The sequence below is a fragment of the Pseudochaenichthys georgianus genome, chromosome 21 (assembly GCF_902827115.2).
Source record: "Pseudochaenichthys georgianus chromosome 21, fPseGeo1.2, whole genome shotgun sequence".
Classification (NCBI taxonomy): domain Eukaryota; kingdom Metazoa; phylum Chordata; class Actinopteri; order Perciformes; family Channichthyidae; genus Pseudochaenichthys; species Pseudochaenichthys georgianus.
Window position 1 is genome coordinate 364060 of NC_047523.1, and position 21411 is coordinate 385470.

At 39.0% G+C, this 21411-nt stretch overlaps 6 non-coding genes across 6 annotated transcripts; all 6 read left to right on the forward strand.

Moving 5' to 3' along the window:
* Positions 1 to 11941: 11941 nt before the first annotated feature.
* Positions 11942 to 12013, forward strand: trnag-ucc (transfer RNA glycine (anticodon UCC)). Its single transcript has one exon. It is a non-coding gene; the product is annotated as a tRNA-Gly (tRNA).
* Positions 12014 to 12209: 196 nt separating this feature from the next.
* trnag-ucc (transfer RNA glycine (anticodon UCC)) lies at positions 12210 to 12281 on the forward strand. The gene has a single exon. It is a non-coding gene; the product is annotated as a tRNA-Gly (tRNA).
* A 464-nt stretch (positions 12282 to 12745) lies between these two features.
* Positions 12746 to 12817, forward strand: trnag-ucc (transfer RNA glycine (anticodon UCC)). The gene has a single exon. It is a non-coding gene; the product is annotated as a tRNA-Gly (tRNA).
* Positions 12818 to 20421: 7604 nt separating this feature from the next.
* Positions 20422 to 20493, forward strand: trnag-ucc (transfer RNA glycine (anticodon UCC)). The gene has a single exon. It is a non-coding gene; the product is annotated as a tRNA-Gly (tRNA).
* Positions 20494 to 20700: 207 nt separating this feature from the next.
* trnag-ucc (transfer RNA glycine (anticodon UCC)) lies at positions 20701 to 20772 on the forward strand. Its single transcript has one exon. It is a non-coding gene; the product is annotated as a tRNA-Gly (tRNA).
* A 251-nt stretch (positions 20773 to 21023) lies between these two features.
* trnag-ucc (transfer RNA glycine (anticodon UCC)) lies at positions 21024 to 21095 on the forward strand. Its single transcript has one exon. It is a non-coding gene; the product is annotated as a tRNA-Gly (tRNA).
* The last annotated feature ends 316 nt before the right edge of the window (positions 21096 to 21411 follow it).

Genomic DNA, 21411 nt, shown 5'->3' on the forward strand with positions numbered 1-21411 from the left:
GCGAGGACGTGCAGGGCTGTCTCTTGGGGAGACAGCTGATGAAGTATAAATATGACACAAGTCCATTTATGGAGGAGTCAAACAAACAATATTTGACTCACAGGATATCCTTCATACTTTAAATAGTGTAAGGAGAAATACTAGTATATATATTTTGGGATTTCTTTTATAAAACCGATAAACTGTCTCAGTTGTTCTGCGCAATATTTGATGAGACCGGGTGTAAGGGAGTTTGTCCTGATCAACATCTCAAATACAAAAGCAGAAATCCCCAAATGACAGTCTCATTCAGTGAGAAAGAACAAACACAATGAGGCTGTGTGATTGATGGAACAGAGCAAATCATTTGAGCATAAAACCCTTCCTCTCAACGCCTTCTTTCTGAATGCTCGGCCTGCTTCCGCTTTTTAATCCCAGTTTGAGCTTCCCTTAGTGCTTTGGTGGTTTGGACAGCACCATGATTGGTAATGTAACGGTCTGACTCTGCACATAGAGTGGCTAAAAGATAGGAGGCAGCCTTTTTACTCGAATACTAATGAAAAAGGCATTAAAACCACAGCGATGAAGGATACGTGATTAAGGTGCTACAGGTGTGAGTGCCACAAGTTATAACACCTCTAGCTGTTGACACACTACACGTGTGATCGTGCTGCAGAGCAGATGCAGTTAAAAATATGCCTCCATCACTCAAGATAACATGTGTGGTAAAAAACAACATCACCGTCTGTTGTTGTCTCACAATTTATTGTTATCTGACTACATTCAGACAAACTCAGGGTCGCTGTCTTGATGTTTTTTACGTCAAGCAGTAAAATGGAAGGCTTGTCTAAGGTGAAACATATTGTAATTTACATATTTATGAAGTACTTAATTTCTCTATTATTGAACTGAACTTCAAAATGTTATGAAACGGGTGCATCATGAGAAGAGTGCTCTGAAGCAATCTCTCAGACTGTGTACAAACCACCCAACTCTGGCCAAAATAACGTTACACAAAGCACAAGCATACTCAGTTTAGAGAAAGAATTCGACACAACAAAAGGACACGATACATTTATGCAACCCTGTTTTCTATAAAATAATTTTCCTATACAACTAAAATGCGTTCTCAATTACATTTAGAAGAAAACTGTACAGTACAGTTTGGTACATGTGATTGACATTGCAAATCTAAACAAACCAAAACAAAATGCAACCTACTTGGTTATGTTAAGTAAAAGGTCACTGTGTGAACATAAATCCGCCCATCCCCTAACCTCCTTCCAATGTGGCCTCGTGTTACTTGGATTAGAAGTGTATCATTGAAACCTTATTGACATTACAGTGTCATTGTATTGGCATGTCCTTTTTCGGAGACAACATATCTATAACTTATAACATTTCAAATAGTGTGTATGTGAGGTCCCTGTATCATTCAGGGCTCCCTAAATCTCTTGCTGTTTACTAGAGACAATAAAGCTGCCACAACGAAAAGAGTTTGGATTACTCATGAAAAACACATTTAAAGTGGATTCGGGCACAGCGTGCGCTGAAGACGAAGCCAGTTGCAGAGGCAATAAAGATGCTTACTGAGGGATGCTTATTTTGTAACAATTAGAAATTGGTGTTAAGCTCTCTACACGGCTTTATGCAAGCAAATTCTTAAAATACGACTCTTCTCTCACTCTCCTAGAGGACATGAATACATATTCCCCGGAGGCACTGCGGGATGTCCCTGCCATGCTAGACCAGGGTAAGAAAAGCATTGACCTGCAGATCAATTTCCCAGCATTCACAGTGGCAGAGACAGAACCCAGGGGCTTGACCAGCTCATCACCCCCATCCGTCTTCAGATTAATAATCTATAACCTAATCCATCCTCTTATATAGATTAGATCTGGCTCAGAAGGATACCTCGTGTGTGTGTGTGTGTGTGTGTGTGTGTGTGTGTGCGTGTGTGTGTGTGTGTGTGTGTGTGCGTGTGTGTGTGTGTGTGTGTGTGTGTGTGTGTAGCAGATACCATACTCTTACATTTTAACACAGAAAAGCTGCAATATATTGCAGGTTTTTTAGATGGTATTAGATATTTTTGAAATAATGTTTTCAGTTTTGCTTCTTATGCAAAAGGTTTTACAAGAGATATAATGCCATAAACTCCCCTTAAGGGCAACAACATCAAAGATTTAAAAAAACAAATCAATACTTACTGTGGCAATATAAAGAAAATAACAATACATGCATTTGTTACTATGATTATATAAATACAACTGATTTATTTACTAGGGCAGGTAGAACATTTATTTTGGTACACATATTGACTAGCCATAAGAATGTGTGCAACCTGGCTAACATGTAAAAGCAAAAGGAACATCTAATGCCAACTGCAGTAAGCACACACCTGTCATTAAACAACATTTTAATTTAAATTAAATGCTCTTATTTCCCCCTTGTCTACAAACACACACCATCTAAAACCACTTGTGGGGCCAAGGATGAGATAATTTCCAATTTGGATAGCTTCTTAAAATGTAAGATTTGAAATTACTTTTTGAAAATATCTAAAATGTATTTTTGTCACATTGATAGCATTGTAACTGCTCTATGTAAAGCTTGGTGTAACATTTACCAAGCTCTAAGTCTGAGAAGAGTCACAGATATTCACACCGCTATTATTGCAGCACATGCACGGCAAAATAAAATAGCTAACACTGGTCACGCAACCCAGTCTCACGGTATTTCCTGTTATAGTCACGACATTTAATCTATTGATTCGTGTTCACCAACACGATTTTCCCCTTTTTTTTGTGTCACACAGAACGATTTTAAAAGCAATGTATTTCTATTGGTAGTATGTTTCGTGCCTGCAGCACGTCTTTTTGTCCAGTCGGGTCTTGGAAGACCGGAAGCTGTGTGGTTCATAAAAACATGTTCTTACTCAATATCAAGCCACGATTATTGTTTTTATTTTAAATCGTATAATGACTTTTTTTGCCGTCCGTGAGGAAAATAAATGGGGCTCAGAATATTGAAATATGTATTTTTTAAAACTTTTTTTCCTTCCAATTTGTTATTCTTTTCTAAATAACACACTGTTATTTACTCAACAATAACACAAATCCTTGTTTTTATTTATTTGTTTAATTATATAATCTCTGGCTTTTTTGCCGTCCGTCAGGAACTGAATTTCAATATAAAGTCACCGGAAACAGATGTTGGCCTATATATATATATATATGGGACATTTCGAGCAACATTGCGATACACACCCACTGAACTGATTACCCAAGATCCTCAGTGATTGGATGTTTTATCCGCAATGCACGTTGGGATATGGTGTTAATGAGATATGAAATCCGAAAAACATTTAAAAAAAAAATGAAAATAATACTTTCTTCTGAGTGTGCTTGCTTTTCTATTTGAAAGTCATCACATAACGGCATTGTAATACACGGTTCGGCTGCATTAAATATTACATATCTGCCGTAGTTCTCTATTTATAGAGCCCTGATTAGAAGACCTTTGGAAAAACTGGAAGAACTGCCACCGAAACTGAATACGTGACGTGGATCATAAGTATATCAGCAATTAAACTAAATCTTCAATTTCTCTTCACACAATACGTCTCCTTGCAGTATCAACACTAATTCGGCTGACTTTTATATTTGATCCAATTGGTAGATAGGCACCATAACGGTGCACAGCTGATAGAAAAGGACTTGTAGTTTTTAAAGATATTACTGATTTTCTTTGAATATAAGAATGTAAATACTGAGTTGAGAGAATAGTCAGGGGTTTTGGGTGATGGGAGACACACCTATGGAATCACAATTGCAATAGCTTACCATTACATGATGGATATACCTGTATGTGATGTTTTACAAATCAGATATTAATGTGTAGAAGTACAATTTGTGAAACAATATAGCAATATCCTGTAAAATTATGTGACAACATGAATACAACTACACATCTTCAGATGTTATACATACATAAGTGCCCTACACTAATAATAAAAAGTTATTATGGCATTGTATGTTGTGTGTACCTTATTTGTAAACTACCTTTCCAACTCCTCAACAGTTTCCTGTCTTTGACTGTTGCAGGTGTAGGTTTAAATATAAAAAAAGGACATGTGTGGATAACAAAATACATCCGTCATGAACTAAGCTGGAAACTTATACTGGAATGTACAATTTATTGTGTTAACACTTTAAACTTGACTGTTTTTTAACCCGCACCGCCTAGTGGTTAACCTTTTGGAGTGGAGCGTCACGCCGGCATGATCAGATCACATAATAATACATTTCATTTATATAGCGCTTCTCATCTGCCAAGACAAATCTCGAAGCGCTTCACAACAAAGGACACTGAACAATTTGAGAGATTAAACAAATAATAATAATAATAATAATTAAAACTGCGGTCGCACTTATGCGCGCAGTGATGAGCGAGCCTTCGCGTCCGTGCGCCTGTCGGGGAGGACAGCCGGTCGTCCCGGCGTCAAGCAGACGCGCGCGAGTCTACCGAAATGAGCCGTTTGTGATTTCTATCATTTTCGCGTCCCAGACTCCCAGGTCCTCCGGTAGCGACCCGGAAACGGATGTCGGCGCGCCGTCTCGAAGGAAAACTAATTTCTCTAAAGGGTCGTCGAAGATCGATTATCGAGGAGGCTGTCTGGAGGAGCCGTAACCGAGGATACACTGATTTAGAGGAGAGAGGAGTCTCTCTGGAGGAGCTATAACCGAGGGTACACTGATGTATTCTCCGGAGTCGATTTCAGCCAACAGTGTTGTTTCCATTGTGATTATAAGTTATTTAAGATGATCAAATGTGCATCAGACTTTCTGCCCTTTACCGTTGGTTTCCTCACTAATCACATCTCCTCTGTATGTTAGGCTAGCTAGCATACAACTGCTTTCATTGTGAGGCGATGTTTACAGTGAGAACAGCTGCTGAGGTCAGTGTATAAAGCAGAACAGTGTGTATAATATATATTGTTCCATAATAAATGTAACAGGCCTACATTACACACTTTATTTGTAGGCTTTAGGAGATATCTACAAATAGACAGTAGGGTTAGGGAGTGTATAGGTGTCTGTTGTGATGAATATGCCGCCAGCAAAGGGCGTTGTTGGACTAACATTAGGTGAGTGTGTGTGTCTCTTTGTGTGTGTGTGAGAGTTGATGTGCCAGGCAGACAGGCAGGTCTCAGTAGCTTATCTGACATATAATTGTTAAAAAATTGTACATTCTCCGTTAGCCTACGAGCTCACCGTTTGAGCGAAGGACTATTGCTTCTCAATGTAGCATGACATTGGATATGCGCTGAAGTTGTCCTGGATTGGAATTTGTACGATCATTCCCCTATGAGGAGTTAACAGAAATGTCCTTAAAATGCATGAGGAACGCACATTTTGTAAAATGGCCCACCACTTTCTGGTGAAGTCTGGCTACAAAGGGAGGTGTCCGATATGGTCGCTTGTCTCAAACCAGTGAAGAAGTCAACAAGAACCCAGCAGAACTAGAGAGTGACTGTTAGCGGGAGAACAGAGACGGAGCGACATAGACTGGCACACCATTTCCCAGCCAGTAGGCCTACATAGATAGACCCTGTCAGAAGACCGGGGCTGTGTTTAAAGGGGAACTTCATTTATTGTCAGTGGCAGTGTAGTTTTTTAGTCAAACAATTATGTGATTTATGGAGTCAGATTACATTTTTCTCATAAACAACATTTTATAATCAGTCTGAAGTATCTGTTTTAAGGCAATGAGCTGCAGATTAAAGAACATAACACTGATTGAGAGCTTGGATGAAGAAGTTGTAGGTTTTTTTTTTTAACAGTTTCAAGAATCAGTTTTTATTTATTTATTCTTGAGTAACTTTACTGATTTATAAGGCAATATCTTATTTTGAGTGAGGGGCACCAGCCCTTCATGCATGTCACCCTGAGAATAGTTTGTATTTTCTCTCTAGTTTAGAGAAATATTATTTTATCATATGTTTGTTCAGCAGTATCAAACAATCCTCTAATCCTAGAGTTATTGAGATGCATTAGCGACACCAGGGGTATTGTTTTTCGTAGCAACAATGATGACAAAAGCCATTCCTGAAAAAAAGTTAGCCATTTTTTGTGCTAATGGCAGATTTTAGTGAATATGTTTTTATACCATCAGAATACCATACATCATACGATATGTTTGTACGCCTTGAGGGTACACGGAGAAGTTATATTTATTTAATGCAACGTTATGGGTTTTACATGTCCTGTTCAGAATAGGGTAATCATTGCAATATTAATTGAGCATGTTATGCTCAAAGGAGGGAGTGTCATGATTATACAGACATATTGATTTCAGTGACGTTGTAGTTAATAAATAATAACATGTAGTTAATAATAGGTCTCATAACAACAAGAGGTATGCTGAAGCTTGGGCCTTCGCCAAGGAGGGAGTGGTCCAGTTTTAGATATTAGATGAATAGAAGTGATCAATATGTCAGAACTCTGAGTAATATTATCCAAGTTTTGTCTACACAGGCCAAGAAAGCTACAGAGATACCAGACGAGACTCCTGTTCGGCCAGGTGATTGGGTGAGGGTGAAAGTTCACAAAAGACATTGAGCTGATCCCGGTGGACGGAACAGTGAGAAGTTGTAATGAACTTCACACGCGCTCCGGTTTAAAGGTAAAGAAAAAGGAACAAATTGACACCACACATTGTCACCCTTCACCGGCAACTTCCAGAACATTATTGGGAGTTAGGACTGATTTGGCAGAGCTGGAACAAAACAATAAATAGAAATAAGATAAAGATAGAAACAGCTCAAAAGACGAATTGTCTATAGATTTCAATAGATTGTACACTAAAGTGAAAACCTATTTTTTGTTTTACATCTGAAAAAGAGTCCAATTTGTATACGTTATTATAGTACTCATTATTTAAATTCTGTAACTGACACAACCATGGAGAAAATAGAGTTGATGTCAAGAACAAAACCAAAGCAATTGTGGGGTCCCCTAGGGATAAGAGTCAGAATAGCATTGTTGATTGTGCTCATTACACTTGGCACCTTTCTGGTTGGATGGGGAGTACAATATCAAGTAAGACATGGATCCATTAGTCCACTCATAGATAATGCCCACATCACTAACAAAACTCCAGCTGTGTTTCAGAGACTCTCACTTATCCCCAGAGCCAAAAGATCAGCTGAGCAACAAGAGGAGGGTTTAGAAATACTCGGTCCCAAAGGTGAGGCGGTTACAATCAAGATGATTCACCCCCCATATATGCAGTTCTTGTATCAAGATGGGTTTAAGTGATCGGGATATGTAAGTGATGGGGATTTACAGATTAGGGGAATCTCCAAATACACTGGATCCATGTTTTAGTCTGTACCAGAAACACCCCCTGTTAAGTTTATGAACAACCGACCGGTGACATGAGCACAATTATTGCAAATGATTACAGTAGAAACAGGCTACTAGCCCACAAGTACAGCTTTGTATGTACAAACTCTATGAACAAAATTCCCCAGCAGATTGTGGCGACATTGTAGATATGTCCAGTCACAAAAGTTACTTATGTTTTAAATAACAGTGAGATTTAAAGTGATGGAGAAAATATGGGGACGTTCTTTTATAGTGTGTGAAATATGGGGTGCCTCAAACATGTAGGTATTTCAATTTATGGAAGAAGATGGTTTCCTGAAATAGTTATTTGGAGTAGCCATGTTACAGTGGGTGAAAGCAATGTTTAGGGATATGGCAAAACCATTAGTAGACATTAATTGGGTTTAGATGACATTTAACATCTAAGACAGATAGTAAGATTAGGAAAATAGAGTGGAAAGGGTTGGATTTATTTTACCTCAGTGTGTTAGAATTAAGTATAGGTAATGCGGCCCGAGATATCTCTCTCTCTCTCTCTCTCTCTCTCTCTCTCTCTCTCTCTCTGCCTGTCAGAACACTACGACCCCATCTTCAGACAAATTACCTCACCACAGGAGACTCCTCCTCCATCGAACAGACAGAGAACCCGAGCTGAACCAACAACGACCTGAGGCATCCATAACTATCTCCACCTGAGGCATCCAGAACCAAACCAGCATGCTGACAAAGAGGCAAACTCTCATCGGTCCCTCAGACAGGACATGAAGTTCCAAACTGAGCAACGATATTTGGCACAAGAGCAGAGTGTGGGACATGCGAGCGGAATACGCCCTCCATGCAACAGCGTAGAGACTGAAAAGGAGGAGATGAAATGCAAAACAGTTGGGCAACTGGAAAGAGTTACAGCGGGAGGATCCAAGAGAGGATGGACTGAGGAGAAGACAGGATGGAGGAGAGGACAAAACCAGAGGAGTTTGCATGGTCCAGCAGAACCTGAGGGGGTCGTGGCTTGACAACCAGAGGGGGAGAGAAGCAACACAGGAGTGAGTGAATTTACACATAAACACACTTATTAGAAACTAATCCTAAAAACACACTGAGGGTAGAACATATTATTCAATCTTTTCATCATATAAACAAATTATTCTTTAAGAGATTCTTATTCATGTGTGAATTTGGGGAAGATTTAATTTGTTACAATATAGATCTACAGTTCAAAGGAATAGTTTTAGTAACCACTCTATAAAAGCAGACAAATCTTTATTTGAATGGAAAATGTTAAAGGTAGAGCTAGTACCAAGCCAAAGAAAGTATTCCAATCTAGAGTATTGATTTCACCATTGTAGCATGGCTATTACCATAGGAGAACTGTTAAGGTGGAAACAACATTTGTTTGTCGTCCAAGATGTAGAGTTTTAAAAAGACACTAGGCAAAGAGTGATTGCAAATTTTAATTCTGAAAAAGTACTATAATAGGGGGTAATACATACGGGGCCTTGGATCACTCATTTTAATGGTGCATATTTTTGACAACAAATATCGTTCAGGGAGAAGGGGTCGCTCAACCCACCCTGCAGATGTTTTAAATCTTACGTGCCGCTTCAGAGGGAGCGGACAGCACCAGACTATGAGTTTTAAAAGACAAGTGCCACCACCTCCTAATGCTCATCCATTTAATTAGTGATGACCTGACATTTAGAGATGTTATTTAAAGGAGAAACATATCTGCCATAGGTGAAAATTCCTGAATTGAAAGTCCTTAGAGTAATTATCACATGCTCGGGCAGCCAAGGTTCCACACACTGTTAAAGGTGTTAGCATAGTTCTTCAAGTAGACCAGAACTGAAGATAAATTAGTATAATGAGTTAGTGATATTCCACTGGTTTTCACACCATTTCAGGGACTTTATCACTGCATTAGAACAGACCACCCAAAGCCATCAAGAAGGAACTTTTAAGTGATGGAATTCTACAACTGTTGTAACTGACCAAAATCATCTCCCAGGAATGACAGTCTCGAATGCCATATCCCAGAGTAGATGTTTGGTTGTACTGTGGAACTAAGACCTTGTACTCAGTCTTGCCACAGGATTGGGCTGGGACCTGTGCACTAGCACAGCCAGTGATGTTTTGTATGCAGTTAATCAACATGGCGAAACACCCCAAAGCCAGTAGAGTTTAGGCTCCACAGTGTACAAGGATAGCATAGGGGGGCCCAGGAGAGGCCTAGATGTTGCATTGCATGTCCTAACATACCAACTGATCACGACGGCCTCTTCTAGAGAACATATTACTTTCATACCTTAAATGGTATGAAAGGAGGGAGGGTACATTTCTCATGAGGAGACAGTTACAAATGCTAGCAGAACAGGACGACCCACCCCCATATACAGATGTTGATGAAAATGATGAGTATGTTAAATGATGAAATCATGTGAAGAAGTGAGCAAACTAAAATGCTAAAATGGAGTGAATTCATTTCATGACTTTACACTATTCGAAGATAGTTCATTTGTATTGTTCAATTTACTTTACACTATTCCAAGAAAGTTTATTTTATTCTTCATTATTGTATACTATTCTAATATGGTAGATTTCATGTTTTATAAATCATTGCTATTCTAAAATGGTTTGTTTCTTTTCACTTTGTAAAAACAAGTGCCTTAACACTGATGGTGTTGGAACGGTTTATGTGAAAGGAGGGGGAAAGAAATGTTCTGATACCAAGCCATTGCTGCTATTTTGAAGAATGATATTGAATGTTAACACTAGAAGTTATGCACAAGGGAAAACTATTATGTTTGAACACAGACAAAGTATTTTTGTAAAGTTGAGGCTATTTGAACTATTCCATTTTGATTGTATGTTTTTGATATGAGTTATGTATTATGCAAAGTTCAGATGAAGAACTCATTGATTTCAGTATTATACACACCTTTTAGGTGTGTAAGGAGGGACTGTTAGCAATTAAAATCAATGTTTGATAGCATAATGTAGCTTAAACATACCGTCAGTTTAAATGCTATTTTATTCTGGAAAAAAACGGAAGTTCTCAATACCAAGCTTTTATTCTGAAAATCCTTCATCTCCGGTTAGGATTTAGCATGTGGCTAATATATAATTTCCTATAGATGTGAATTTAGCAGCGAAATGACATGGAGTGATGCACACCGAAACCTACTGATTTAACACTACAACTAATTGATTGATTGAGATTAGGAGGAGAAGAGGCGTGTATAGTTCTACAATGAATGTAAAATGTCGAAATCCTCTGTTTTACGCAATATCAGACACAGAAGAACGAGGGGGAGGTCTCCTACGTCACCACAGCCCCGAGAGAGGAGGAGCAAACAGCCAGCAAGCGGGAAGGACGAATGCTTGTGAGCTCTCTTGTTCACGGCCACCACCTGGGAGAGGAAGCTGCAGCCTTTCTCTCCTGACTGAACAATATCCTGTTTGTAACATTACCGCGCCATATTTTTAATTAAAGTAACCATTTGAAACTTCTCAGAGACTCCATTTAGTCTCCTTTTAAAGCTTCTCTCCTGGACGCGAGAATAACGAACACAGCATAACAGAATCCAGTCTGATGAAACCGGCAAAAAACCTCTTAACCGAAGCAATGGTGGTATAGTGTTGACTTTTATTACATTTAGTATCAATGGTCGGAGAAATAGGCAACTATGCAATGCAAATACTTTTGTGTAGCGATGGTGGTATAGTGGGGAGCATAGCTGCCTTCCAAGCAGTTGACCTGTGTTCAATTCCCAGCCATCGCAGTTGTTTCTTCTATACTGAAGTTGGATGCATGGGAAGCCAGTCTGATGGTTCAAATTAGGGTCTTTGGCTAAACATTGTAATAGGGAATACCTTCATAATCTTTTTCCCAACAATTCAGCAGTAGGCTATGCTTCATTTTAAATGCAGGATTACTTTTGGCATAAACCTTTCGGAGAAATTGGAAACTATGCAATGAAAAGACTTTTGTGTAGCGATGGTGGTATAGTGGTGAGCATAGATGCCTTCCAAGCAATTGACCTGGATTCGATTCCCAGCCATCGCAGTTTTTTATTCTATACTGAACTTTGATGCATGATAATCCAGTCTGATGAAACAGAACAAAAACCTCTTAACCAAAGCAATGGTGGTATAGTGGTGACTTTTAGTACATTTAGTAGCAGCGGTCGGAGAAATAGGCAACTATGCAATGAAAATACTTTTGTGTAGCAATGGTTATAAAGTGGTGACCTTTAGTACATTTAGTATCAACAGTCGGAGAAATAGGCAATGAAAATGATTACGTGTAGCGATGGTGGTATAGTGGTGAGCATAGCTGCCTTCCAAGAAGTTGACCTGGGTTCGATTCCCAGCCATCGCAGTTGTTTCTTCCATACTGAACTTTGTTGCATGAGAAGCCAGAATGATGGTTCACATTAGGGTCTTTGGCTAAACATTGTAATAGTGAAGACCAGCAAATACACATTCTCAGCAATTCGGCAGTATGCATCATTTTAAATCCATGTTTACTTTTGGCATAAACCTTTGAAATTGGCAACAATGCAAAGCCTTGTGTAGCGATGGTGGTATAGTGGTGAGCATAGCTGCCTTCCAAGCAGTTGACCTGGGTTCGATTCCCAGCCATCGCAGTTGTTTCTTCCATACTGAACTTTGGTGCATGAGAAGCCAGAATGATGGTTCACATTAGGGTCTTTGGCTAAACATTGTAATAGGGAAGACCAGCAAATACACATTCTCAGCAATTCGGCAGTATGCATCATTTTAAATCCATGTTTACTTTTGGCATAAACCTTTGAAATTGGCAACAATGCAAAGCCTTGTGTAGCGATGGTGGTATAGTGGTGAGCATAGCTGCCTTCCAAGCAGTTGACCTGGGTTCGATTCCCAGCCATCGCAGTTGTTTCTTCCATACTGAACTTTGGTGCATGAGAAGCCAGAATGATGGTTCACATTAGGGTCTTTGGCTAAACATTGTAATAGGGAAGACCAGCAAATACACATTCTCAGCAATTCGGCAGTATGCATCATTTTAAATCCATGTTTACTTTTGGCATAAACCTTTGAAATTGGCAACAATGCAAAGCCTTGTGTAGCGATGGTGGTATAGTGGTGAGCATAGCTGCCTTCCAAGCAGTTGACCTGGGTTCGATTCCCATTCATCGCAGTTGTTACTTCTACACTGAGCTTTGATGCATGAGAAGCCAGAATGAATGTTCAAAATAGGGTCTTTGGCTAAACATTGTAATAGGGAAGACCAGCAAATACACATTCTCAGCAATTCGGCAATATGCATCCTTTTAAATCCACGTTTACTTTTGGCATAAAACTTTGAAATTGGCAACAATGCAAAGCCTTGTGTGGCGATGGTGGTATAGTGGTGAGCATAGCTGCCTTCCAAGCAGTTGACCTGGGTTCGATTCCCAGCCATCGCAGTTGTTTCTTCCATACTGAACTTTGATGCATGAGAAGCCAGAATGATGGTTCACATTAGGATCTTTGGCTAAAAATTGGAAAAGGGAACACCGTCAAAATCTTTTTCCCAACAATTCAGCAGTCTGCTTCATTTTAAATGCAGGATTACTTTTGGCATAAACCTTCCGGAGAAATTGGAAACTATGCAATGAAAATACTTTTGTGCAGCGATGGTGGTATACTGGTGAGAGCATAGCTGCCTTCCAAGCAGTTCACCTGGGTTCGATACCCAGCCATCGCAGTTGTTTCTTCTATACTGAACTTTGATGCATGAGAATCCAGTCTGATGAAACCGGACAAAAACCTCTTAACCAAAGCAATGGTTGTATGGTGGTGACTTTTAGTACATTTAGTAGCAGCGGTCGGAGAAATAGGCCACTATGCAATGAAAATACTTTTGTGTAGCAATGGTTGTATAGTGGTGACCTTTAGTACATTTAGTATCAACAGTCGGAGAAATAGGCAACTATGCAATGAAAATGATTTTGTCTAGCGATGGTGGTATAGTGGTGAGCATAGCTGTCTTCCAAGCAGTTGACCTGTGTTAGATTCCCAGCCATCGCAGTTGTTTCTTTCATACTGAACTTTGATGCATGAGAAGCCAGAATGATGGTTCACATTAGGGTCTTTGGCTAAAAATTGGAAAAGGGAACACCGTCAAAATCTTTTTCCCAACAATTCAGCAGTGTGCTTCATTTTAAATGCAGGATTACTTTTGGCATAAACCTTTCGGAGAAATTGGAAACTATGCAATGAAAATACTTTTGTGTAGCGATGGTGGTATAGTGGTGAGCATAGCTTCCTTCCAAGCAGTTGACCTGGGTTTGATTCCCAGCCATCGCAGTTGTTTCTTCTATAATGAACTTTGATGCATGAGAATCCAGTCTGATGAAACCGGACAAAAACCTCTTAACCAAAGCAATGGTGGTACAGTGGTGACTTTTAGTAAATTTAGTAGCAGCGGTCGGAGAAATAGGCAACTATGCAATGAAAATACTTTTGTGTAGCAATGGTTGTATAGTGGTGACTTTTAGTACATTTAGTAGCAGCGGTCGGAGAAATAGCTAACTATGCAATGAAAATACTTTTGTGTAGCAATGGTTGTATAGTGGTGACCTTTAGTACATTTAGTATCAACAGTCGGAGAAATAGGCAACTATGCAATGAAAATGATTTTGTGTAGCGATGGTGGTATAGTGGTGAGCATAGCTGCCTTCCAAGCAGTTGACCTGGGTTCGATTCCCATCCATCGCAGTTGTTTCTTCCATACTGAACTTTGATGCATGAGAAGCCAGAATGATGGTTCACATTAGGGTCTTTGGCTAAAAATTGGAAAAGGGAACACCGTCAAAATCTTTTTCCCAACAATTCAGCAGTCTGCTTCATTTTAAATGCAGGATTACTTTTGGCATAAACCTTCCGGAGAAATTGGAAACTATGCAATGAAAATACTTTTGTGTAGCGATGGTGGTATACTGGTGAGCATAGCTGCCTTCCAAGCAGTTGACCTGGGTTCGATACCCAGCCATCGCAGTTGTTTCTTCTATACTGAACTTTGATGCATGAGAATCCAGTCTGATGAAACCGGACAAAAACCTCTTAACCAAAGCAATGGTGGTATACTGGTGACTTTTAGTACATTTAGTAGCAGCGGTCGGAGAAATAGGCAACTATGCAATGAAAATACTTTTGTGTAGCAATGGTTGTATAGTGTTGACCTTTAGTACATTTAGTATCAACAGTCGGAGAAATAGGCAACTATGCAATGAAAATGATTTTGTCTAGCGATGGTGGTATAGTGGTGAGCATACAGATGTAGCACTCCAGATCAGACTCAAAAGGGTGTGTCCCAGTCAAAAGCCCAGCGGATGCCAGGGGCTGGGGGTGTTGCCAAATTGCTAGAGGGCGTTGCCCAATTTCCCCATTTGTTCAATTACAGGATTTAACCATGAGATGGCGCTTCATTCACAAAATACACAATGGGTGTTGTAGAAACATCAATATTTTAGATCAAATAAAGTATATAGTTTGCTTTATGCAGTATATTTCCTGTAATATTGTACAGTAGATTGAAGTAAATCAACTTATACATTAAGATAAGATAAGATGGACCGTTATTAATCCCGTGGGGAAATTCAGTAGTTCAAACAGCAACAGGGTGAGAGTGAAAAACAGGACAGCACAGATTCACACAGATTAATAAAATCAAAAATAAGATGAGCGATAAAAAATAATAATAATAATGAGAAACTATGAAATAAGAAATGAATAAAACTAAAATGTAATTATCATATCATATATTATAATGTATTGTATTATTAAGTAATATCATACATTAACCCCATTATAGCAGATGCCACATTAAATGGATGAACACATGTATGCATCAATAATTACAACAGAGTATTTCTAAATACAAGTTGTAAAAATAATTATATGTATTTAATATTAACCCTTTGGAGTCGACCGTCACGCCGGCGTGATCAGATCACATGACCTGTTCAAGCCGGTGCCGCATAAAAACAACAGTCCGGACAACATTGCCGTGTGTTTCTGTCGAAAGTGCTGGCTTGAAACTACTGTATATCCCAGTCTTTGATTCATGCAAAAAGACCCAGTAAACACGGATATACGGTGATATAAAGTTAATACATTTCAAAAGTATGAAATATGGAAGCACATATTTGAATATCTTCGCCATATTTGATCATTTTACGAAACGGAAAATACTGGAAACTGTAGATCCTGCTCAACAGGATGTATATGTGTATTTCTGTCGAAAGTACTGGCTCGAAACTATATGCCAGTCTTTGTTTCATGCAAAAATACCCAATAAACACGGACATACGATGATATAAAGTTAATACAGATATATTTCAGAAGTATGAATAATGGAAGCACATATTTTAATATTTTCGCCGTATTTTATCATTTTACGAAACGGAAAATACTGGAAACTGTAGATTCTGCTCAACAGGATGTATTTACCAGGAAGGGGTGAGGTAATCAGGTAAACGGAGTGATACGAAACGAGACGAAAAGAGACAAAGAGGGACGGCGGGAACCGAAGAGAGACGGCGGGAAATGGAGAGAGACGAAGATATACGAAGACAGGCTGCGGGAGACGAAGAGAGGCTGCGGGAGACGAAAGGAGGCTGCGGGAGACGAAGAGAGGCTGCGGGAGACTGCGATTGAAGTAAAGTGACAAACAAACATTGAAAATGTAGATATAGTTAGATATATTTAGAGTTTTGAAGACTCAACTATGATGAAGAGAACTCTGAACGTGAGTCAAGCTTTAAGCTTGTTTTTTGACATGGAGGAGGAGGAATCTGTGATGTTGCCCTCTGTGTCGTAGTTGACAGAAACCGCTTTGAAGCGTGGCACAGATAAAGACAGAAAAAACAGATGTTTGTATATAATGTGTATATATATATATATTTGTATTATATTTATAATAACACTTTTGCCTTATCAGAATGAAATCCCATGCTACCTCAATCAAACTTTCACATTATCATAGTCACATCCCATGTATATATTTCCAGCTTTTAAATGGTTTCGTTGTGTATGTTTGTGTTGTGAAAAATAAAATCATTTTCAAAATCTGTTTTTACATATATGTTGTGATTTTGGGTCCAAAATGTTCATATAGTAGAAGATCACCTACATCCAAACGAAATAAATATAATTAATTATGATGAATACGTTAAGTCTTGTTCATTGTTTTTCACTTTTATTAAATGTTTGATATTTCTTTCTCTGTGTGCGGGGGATCACAGGAGGGGGGAGAGCTGTGGAATGTGACTCCACACATTCCGATGGCCAATTAGTTTTAAACAAAGGGTCCCCAACATACATATGAAACATGGGGGGGTTGGGGCTGGAGAACGGTATGGTCCTACCGTTTTCATACTTTATATATCTTAGCATATTCATACACACTGTTCATACTGCTCACAGGCTGATATCTAGTGTATTCATACCCCTCACTGTTTATTCATCATTCAATTCATTATATATTTTATTCTGTAGATTGTGAACATTACTTTTCACTTTACTGCTTGTTGCTCCTGGTTAGAAGCTCAACTGCATTTCGTTGTCTCAGTATCGGCGGTCACTCCTGATGAACCCACCAGGGCTGTTTCCTCAGAACGAGAGGAAAGTTTTTACCAGGACAGCTTTTTTAAGGGACAGCATCGCCCTGAAATCTATGCTGCTAATATGTTCATGGCCATAACGCCATTTGTAACATATGGGAGAATGGTGAAAATAACCAACTGGACTGGGACCAATGGGAAAATGCCTCTTCCCCTCAATGTGAAGCAACAGATTGAGTCTTATGTTTCCAATCGGTTCCCAAATCTGAACATTGACCAGTGGCATAAGATCAGGAGCCGGGTAAACGAGAGACTGAGGAGCCCCAGAAAAACAGATCCCGAAATCGCTCGTCCTGGTTTCCGCAGCAGATAGGCCTACAGCATGTGTCTGTTACTGTATGTCAGTTATTTTAAATAAAATGGTGAAAACTGAACTTGAAAATTGTTTCCTCTTTTTATTTTCGGGATGGGGAGACGTGTGTGATTAAAAATTCATTCGCAGAAATGTGAAGTGATCTAACTAAGTTCTATTCATATTCTTGACGGGAAGAGCCGTGTAAATGGGTGGCCATATGCATTTGAAAAGCAATATAAATCACACAGTTATTATGCAATAGGCTATAAAAGCACCACCGATTACCTTTCTCCAATTCAAACTCTTGACGGGAAAAAAGGAAGGTGTAAATGGTTGGGCTATACTGTACTGTATACATACAAAGGCCATTCAATATACGTTCAATATATAGTATTCGTTTATTAGAGTCGGCTTGACTCGGTTTGCATTCATAAAGAATGCACAAATGTGTTTAATCGTTAATGTCATAGTATTCGTTTATTAGTCCCCGAGGGGAAATGGGTAGCAGCACATCACAGAGGCATTTAAAAAGTTAAGAACATTCAAGTTAAACAATACTAAGTAAACAATTAACACAGTAAATTATGTGGATTAAATCACATTTATTTCGTTAAAAATAAACTAAATGACTCGGTTTGCATTCATAAAGAATGCACAAACGTGTTTAATCGTTCATGTCAGATATGTAGGCCTACTAAGTAAATAGCCTACATTAGTTCCTGCTCAAGATTAGATTCAACTTTATTGTTATTGCACATATTACAGGTACTGAGACAACGAAATGCAGTTTAGCTTCTAACCAGGTGCAACAAGCAGTAAAGTGAAAAGTAATGTTCACAATCTACAGAATAAAATATATAATGAATTGAATGATGAATAAAGAGTGAGGGGTATGAATACACTAGATATCAGCCTGTGAGCAGTATGAACAGTGTGTTAATCGTTAATGTCAGATATGTACTAAGTAAATAGCCTACATTAATTTCATGATGGATTAAACCACATTTATTTCGTTAAAAATAAACAAAATGATTAAATGCAGGGTGAATTGCCCTAATGTGGAACATTTTTGCATTTCAGACTTCGGGAATATATTGCGACATGAAGCCGATACAATAAATCAAAATCCAGTAACATTCTGAAATCCCCAGGATGTGTCCTAATCAAACCAAAAGAGAACATGCAGATATTAAACTCATACAAGAAATGGTAGACATATTAGTACTCTTAGTGCCAAGTTGTCTCAGACAATCTGTTTTCCTAATGTGGGACAGTTCTGTGCAAAATGTGGGACACTGAAAAGTCTATATTAAAAAGCCTCAGTCACCTTCATTCATGTAATAAAAAAATCTCATGCCAGTAACACTCAAAGCTACAGTAAATGTGCAATACCATGCTATGTTACTATTTATAATGTTATTGTTGTTACAACAGAATATGTTTTTATTTAAATTGAAGTTAAATGCATCAATCTGGTGCACTGAGGGCAAAATTAGTAGATTTGTGGATACGGCTCTCAACACTCATATAAAACAGAACTGTTCTTACAATGTGTGTTGGAAGGTATTAAATTACTATGCATATTTTATTGTGTAAACACACAGCTGATCACCTGAGCGCTGCCGTTTCATTCAGAGCGTTTAAAAAAAACGACGGTCTGATTTCAACAACTCAATGTGTGATTATTATAGCAGTAATATTAGACACTAATAATACAGTAAACTATGAACACTGTACATATTATTGTTTGCCTGTGGGATTAGGATGATCGGTAGAGAGCCGCTGCGTCAGATGTGATATAAAAACAAAGCGATTATTGTCGTTGTTGTAAACTCACGTGGATTAAATGTAGTGCATTCATTTCAACTCGCGAAATATGATACATTAAATGATCGCGAGGATCACGATCGAACATCGTTTGTTTGACCCTGGATGCATTTCCTGATCTAAAAACATAGCGATGGTTTTGTACTTACGCGGCGTAAATTACGCCAACGTGAATTAAACATTATTTTGTTAAATAAAAACATGGTGATGTTTAGTAAATGATTACATGTCTCTTACTTAAGCACAGAATGTGATCCTATCCGTGACATATATGGATCTTAACAAATATCCGCTATATCAGATCCCTGTAGATCAGCTGTTTATTTCACATGAGTTCCAGTGTGGCAGCTTTTCACGGCTCCCCCTGGTGGATCCATGATCCATTGCTGCTGGTTTCATTATAATTAAATGTATTTATCAAGGGGGCGTTTCAAGTCCTGCGGGGGGGTTTTCCTTTTCAGCAGGGGCCCACCCCGTGCCGATCACGGACCCGCCCGGGAAGGCGTCTGAAACGAAGCGCTACATCTGTAGCTGCCTTCCAAGCAGTTGACCTGTGTTAGATTCCCAGCCATCGCAGTTGTTTCTTCCATACTGAACTTTGATGCATGAGAAGCCAGAATGATGGTTCACATTAGGGTCTTTGGCTAAAAATTGGAAAAGGGAACACCGTCAAAATCTTTTTCCCAACAATTCAGCAGTGTGCTTCATTTTAAATGCAGGATTACTTTTGGCATAAACCTTTCGGAGAAATTGGAAACTATGCAATGAAAATACTTTTGTGTAGCGATGGTGGTATAGTGGTGAGCATAGCTGCCTTCCAAGCAGTTGACCTGGGTTTGATTCCCAGCCATCGCAGTTGTTTCTTCTATACTGAACTTTGATGCATGAGAATCCAGTCTGATGAAACCGGACAAAAACCTCTTAACCAAAGCAATGGTGGTAAAGTGGTGACTTTTAGTACATTTAGTAGCAGCGGTCGGAGAAATAGGCAACTATGCAATGAAAATACTTTTGTGTAGCAATGGTTGTATAGTGGTGACTTTTAGTACATTTAGTAGCAGCGGTCGGAGAAATAGGCAACTATGCAATGAAAATACTTTTGTGTAGCAATGGTTGTATAGTGGTGACTTTTAGTACATTTAGTAGCAGCGGTCGGAGAAATAGGCAACTATGCAATGAAAATACTTTTGTGTAGCAATGGTTGTATAGTGGTGACCTTTAGCACATTTAGTATCAACCGTCGGAGAAATAGGCAACTATGCAATGAAAATTATTTTGTGTAGCGATGGTGGTATAGTGGTGAGCATAGCTGCCTTCCAAGCAGTTGACCTGGGTTCGATTCCCAGCCATCGCAGTTGTTTCTTCCATACTGAACTTTGATGCATGTGAAGCCAGAATGATGGTTCACATTAGGGTCTTTGGCTAAAAATTGGAAAAGGGAACACCGTCAAAATCTTTTCCCCAACAATTCAGCAGTGTGCTTCATTTTAAATGCAGGATTACTTTTGGCATAAACCTTTTGGAGAAATTGTAAACTATGCAATGAAAATACTTTTGTGTAGCGATGGTGGTATAGTGGTGAGCATAGCTGCCTTCCAAGCAGTTGACCTGGGTTCGATTCCCAGCCATCGCAGTTGTTTCTTCTATACTGAACTTTGATGCATGAGAATCCAGTCTGATGAAACCGGACAAAAACCTCTTAACCAAAGCAAAGGTGGTACAGTGGTGACTTTTAGTACATTTAGTAGCAGCGGTCGGAGAAATAGGCAACTATGCAATGAAAATACTTTTGTGTAGCAATGGTTGTATAGTGGTGACCTTTAGTACATTTAGTATCAACAGTCGGAGATATAGGCAACTATGCAATGAAATTGATTTTGTGTAGCGATGGTGGTATAGTGGTGAGCATAGCTGCCTTCCAAGCAGTTGACCTGGGTTCAATTCCCAGCCATCGCAGTTGTTTCTTCCATACTGAGCTTTGATGCATGAGAAGCCAGAATGAATGTTAAAAATAGGGTATTTGGCTAAACATTGTAATAGGGAAGACCAGCAAATACACATTCTCAGCAATTCGGCAATATGCATCATTTTAAATCCATCTTTACTTTTGGCATAAACCTTTGAAATTGGCAGCAATGCAAAGCCTTGTGTGGCGATGGTGATATAGTAGTGAGCATAGTTGCCTTCCAAGCAGTTGAGCTGTGTTCGATTCCCAGCCATCGCAGTTGTTTCTTCCATACTGAACTTTGATGCACGAGAAGCCAGAATGATG